This window comes from Carassius auratus, chromosome 28, assembly GCF_003368295.1.
Source record: "Carassius auratus strain Wakin chromosome 28, ASM336829v1, whole genome shotgun sequence".
NCBI classification, from domain to species: domain Eukaryota; kingdom Metazoa; phylum Chordata; class Actinopteri; order Cypriniformes; family Cyprinidae; genus Carassius; species Carassius auratus.
In genome coordinates, this window is record NC_039270.1 from 25,609,893 (window position 1) to 25,615,059 (window position 5,167).

At 40.6% G+C, this 5,167-nt stretch overlaps 1 long non-coding RNA gene across 2 annotated transcripts; it reads right to left on the bottom strand.

Moving 5' to 3' along the window:
• Positions 1-1,582: 1,582 nt before the first annotated feature.
• LOC113047321 (uncharacterized) lies at positions 1,583-4,315 on the bottom strand. Of its 2 annotated transcripts, XR_003276235.1 has the most exons (5): positions 3,295-4,315; positions 3,089-3,205; positions 2,096-2,918; positions 1,887-1,997; positions 1,583-1,644 (listed from the first exon to the last, which is right to left on the bottom strand). It is a non-coding gene; the product is annotated as an uncharacterized LOC113047321 (long non-coding RNA). The 2 variants fall into 2 exon arrangements; XR_003276234.1 differs by having other exon boundaries at positions 1,591-1,997; positions 3,295-3,898.
• Between the last annotated feature and the right edge of the window lie 852 nt (positions 4,316-5,167).

The window sequence follows — 5,167 nt, forward strand, 5'->3', positions numbered from 1 at the left end:
TTGTACCCCTGAGTATTGCTACCTGGAAGGGGAAAGCCATTGTTGATACGGGTGCAAGTTACACTCTTCTTCATGAGAATCTTTGTAAAGAGCTCGGTGTACAAAGACTTCTTCCATGGACCCGAGGTCCTCTTTACTTGGCGAATGGAGAAGCAGAAATTCCATTAGGATGGGTAAATATACCAGTCACTCTTCATCACAAAGTTTTCAACATACCTGCTGCTGTTCTTCCTGCTAAAGCTCTAGCCTATGCTGTGGTACTAGGTTTGGACTTCATTTTCTCCAGTGGACTCCAAATCTATGTGGCAGACCAAAAATACTCCTTTAAGAGCAATCCAAAGGAGGATTTTCCCTTCCAGCCTGGAAATGCCAGTGCACCAGCTATCTATTCCCAACCTCAAAAGGAAAAGAAAGAAAGTAAAAGTTCCAGTCTATTTTTACTGAGTTCTGTTCCCCCTCCGCAAAATGTCCTATGTTTATCGCCAGCTAATCCTGATGAGAAAACCCTAATTAATACTGTTGTAAGTGCTGCCGACTTACCTCCTGAAGACAAGCAACAGCTACGTCAGATTCTGGAGTCCAACCCGCAAATCTGCACACTTCGTCTGGGACGGACTAAAGTCCTTGAGCATCACATCTATACCACCCACCAAGTGCCTATCAAGCAGCGACCATATCGCACAAACCCTGCCAAGCAGGCTGTCATAAAAGAACAGTTGGAGGAGATGTTGGCTGCAGGTATTGTGGAACCGTCACATTCTGGATGGGCCTCTCCTGTCGTCTTGGTTCCCAAAAAAGACGGAAGCCTCAGGTTTTGTGTGGATTACCGAAAGGTTAATGCCAGTACAGAGAATGATGCATATCCTCTGCCCAACATTACTGAAATCTTGGAATCTCTTGCTGGAGCGTCCATTTTTTCCACCATTGATCTTAACAGTGGATATTGGCAGGTAAGCATGGATCAGGAAAGTAAACAAAAGACTGCTTTCATTACCCACTCAGGTCTGTTCCAGTTTAATGTAATGCCCTTTGGGTTAAAAAATGCCCCTGCCACTTTTCAGAGATTAATGGAGTGTGTACTCGGAGAATTGCGTGGAAGCATTTGTTTTGTCTACATTGATGACATAATTATTTACTCTCCATCTGTAGCCCAGCATTTCTTGGACATTCAGGCTGTTCTTCACAAACTGGAATTAGCTGGCCTAACAATTAACCTGAAAAAAAGTAAGTTCTGTCTACCAGAAATAACATTTCTAGGACATGTTGTCAACACCAAAGGAGTGTCTGCAGACCCAAGCAAAGTAGAAGCCATACAGTCTTATCCCGTGCCTACCAACATCAAAGAAGTCCAGCGTTTTTTGGGATTAGCTGGGTGGTACCACCGGTTTGTACCAAACTTCTCTAGAATTGCTGAACCTCTGAATGCACTGAAAAAAAGGGATGTACATTTCACTGGTCTGTACAATGTCAAAAGGTTTTTGAACATCTGAAATCTTGTCTTACCTCTCCTCCCATCCTCGGCCATCCTGACTTACAGTTTCCTTTCACAGTCTACACAGATGCCAGCGACACAGGTTTAGATGCTGTGTTGACTCAGAAAAAGGAACAGGGAATGGAACAGGTAATTGCGTATGCCAGCAGAACCTTGACCAAAGCAGAAATCAATTATTCTACTACAGAGAAGGAATGCTTGGCTGTAATCTGGGCTCTCGAGAAATGGCAGCACTACTTGGAGTACAAACTGTTCACAGTAATCACAGACCACTCAGCACTACAGTGGGTAATGTCTTCAACAAAGACTACAAGTCGTCTCATTAGATGGGCCTTGCGACTTCAGAAATATGATTTTGTTGTTGAATATCGAAAAGGGAAATTGAATATGGCACCTGATGCTCTGTCTCGAATGCACACCAGTTGTAGCCTTTACACCAGCCAACAGGAGAAGCCAGAACTTCCGATGTCTCCTGCTGACATCTGGGATGAGCAGCACAAAGATCCTGAGATCATAAGCATACTTCAAGCCTTAGCAGATAATGACTCTACTCTAACAGACCAGTATGAAGTACTGGAGGATACTCTCTACCACAAAATTCACCGGTCAAACAACGAAGTTCATTACAGAGTGTACATTCCTGATAGCCTTGTATCATCCATTCTACATCACTATCACTCAAATCCCTGGAGCGGCCATGTGGGTATTTATAAGACCTATAAGCGTATCTATGATGTCGCATTCTGGCCTGGCATGTGGATGGATGTCAAGCAATACGTTAAAAGATGCATTAAATGCCAGACGTTAAAAGGAGGAAATCGGAAACCTGCAGGAAGACTACAACAAACTGTCACTACCCATCCCAATGAAATGATTGGTGTAGACATTATGGGACCTCTGCCTCGGAGCACTCAGCAAAATGAATACCTCTTGGTCTTCGTAGACTATTATTCCCGTTGGGTGGAACTTTTTCCTATGCGCAACGCAAATGCTCAGTCTGTTGCATTACTTCTACGGAGAGAAATTCTGACCCGATGGGGGGTGCCGGACTTCATCCTATCGGACAGAGGTGTTCAGTTTGTGTCCTCATTGTTTCGGGAACTGTGTCAAAAGTGGAGTGTAAAACCAAAACTAACAACATCATATCATCCACAAACAAATATGACTGAAAGAATTAATCGCACCCTTAAGTGTATGATCTCTGCCTATGTGGACAACAATCACAAAAAATGGGACCAGTACTTACCAGAACTCCGTTTTGCCATCAACTCTGCTGTTCAGGAAACTATTGGAATGACCCCTGCAGAGCTTCATTTGGGGAGGAAGCTACAAAGCCCCATGGACAAATTGCTGCATGGCACTAATCTTACTCCGGACTGTCCATCCTATGACACAGTTCATCATCTTGCTGAACTCCAAACCAAGGCTATGGAATGCAGTAAAAAAGCACAACAGAGACAACTCAGAAATTATGACAAGAACAGACGAGACGTTACTTATAAAGAAAAAGACCGTGTGTGGATGAGAAATTTTCCACAGTCTAGTGCTCAACATCACTTCACCGCTAAACTGGCACAAAAATGGAAAGGCCCTTACCGTATTTTGAAACAGGTGGGACCAGTGAACTATCGCATATCGCTGGAATCCACAGGTGAGGATGTTCGCACAGTGCATGTATGCAACATTAAACCATGTTTTCCCACTGCCGCAGAGCTGGAATTCCAGGAAAAGAGGAGAATCCTTGACATTTTCAATGAATCTTCTGAAGAGGAGGAGTTTTTTGGATTTTAATCTTTACTTACTACTTTTTCTCAACCATAGGTTGTCTTCTCCAGGGGGGGGGAGTGTGGCAATATGGAAAAAGTCCGTGCCAGGTCTTTTACCCTACCCTTAATTAGGAGGAGGTATGGAAAATGGATATATAAGGAGGACAAAACGGAAGCAGGGGGTGTGTGAAAAAACAAAAAAAGAAAATCTGAGTGTTACCTGACGGCTCCATGACTGCGGCTGCTGCAGCTTATTGTGCGGGATTTGTGGGTGAGCATAGACCGGGTGCGATCCGAAGAAGATTAGTTTCGCATGACGGCCGGTCGCAACCTATCTGCATATCGGCGCGACAGATGAACCCAGTTCACTTGCTGCAGGTACTTTAAGATTTTAGCACCTTACGTAAAGTCACATCGGACATTCAAACGTCCTAACTTTTGTTTCCCCATAACATTGTTTATGCAGTAGCTGGCTGGACGCCCCTAACGCAGACTGATTCGTGCCGCTGATTTTACGCGCACGCTCACACACACACACACACACCCACACACACACACACACACACACACACACCCGCTCAATCAGCGGGATTAATATGGGTTTTGTGTAAACTTGGACTACGACTTTTTTTTTTGTCTTTTCTTTGTTTTTTTGTTTGGTTTAAGAATTTAAGGACTGTTATTTCCTTATTTTCCTTTATTGTACTTTTTCCTTTTTTCGTTATTTTCCTTCTAAACAAAAAGTGTCAAAATGAAGGGAAGTGAAACATTGTAATTTTGTTTGTGTTTTTTTTTATTTTTGAATAACATCTTTTGACCTGAGAAAAAACTGAATCTGGTTGTGAGTGTTATTTAAAAGTATGTGTTTTTGTGTGGCTGGTACATTGTGTATCTGGTGGGTTTTAGTTGGGCTCTATCTTGAGTTATCTGGGAACCTAAAAACGAAAATAGTATAGATTGACTTGACAAATTTTGGTCTTGTCTGGCGCCCGAAAAAATATTTAATTTTAACTAACTGGGAAAAAAAAAGAAAAAAACCTAGTTAGGTCTAACTGGAGGCCCGCCACCGCTACAATGCCCCATTAAGAAGAATGACAGTACAAAATATTGCTTCTCCATGGTTAGATGCTGAACTTAAAGAATATATGAGGAAAAGAGTTAAATTAAAGTTAGAAGCAAGCTTGACAGGGGATAATGGATTATGGAAAAGGTACAAGCAATTAAGAAATGTTGTTACAAAGTTAAACAGAACAAAAAAGAAGAACTATTATGAACATAAATTTGAGGAATTAAAATCAAACAGGAATAAATTATGGAATACATTAAACCAACTAACAATGCGGAGAGATAAATCTGTACCAACATTTTTAGACGTAGGTGATACTTTTTTGACTAAGCCTGCTGATATAGCTAATTGTTTAGGAGATTTCTTTACAAAGAAAGTCCAGGATTTACAAAAAGATATGATTTCACAGGAATATCCTGATTTATCTTTTAAAACTATTAAAGATACAATCATGCTTAATAAATCATGTACATTTAAATTAGATAGAGTAAGTCTAACTATAGTAGAAAACATATTAAAGTCAATGAAAGATAAACCTGCTGGTGTTGATGAACTGGATGTAAAGCTATTAAAGATGGTTGCTGTGATTACTCTTCCTATATGTTATATTATTAATTTAAGTTTAGAAAAATGTGTTTTTCCTGCTAACTGGAAAAAAGCTAAAATTTAGCCTCTTCCTAAAAACAAAAGTGTACATTTATCTGGGAAAAATAGCAGACCTATAAGTATCCTGCCAATTTTGAGTAAAATTACAGAGAAAATTGTCTATGTTCAAATAAAATTGTATTAAAATAATTTAAACAGAATACAGATTGCACAAAATAAAGCTTCTAGGCTTGTACT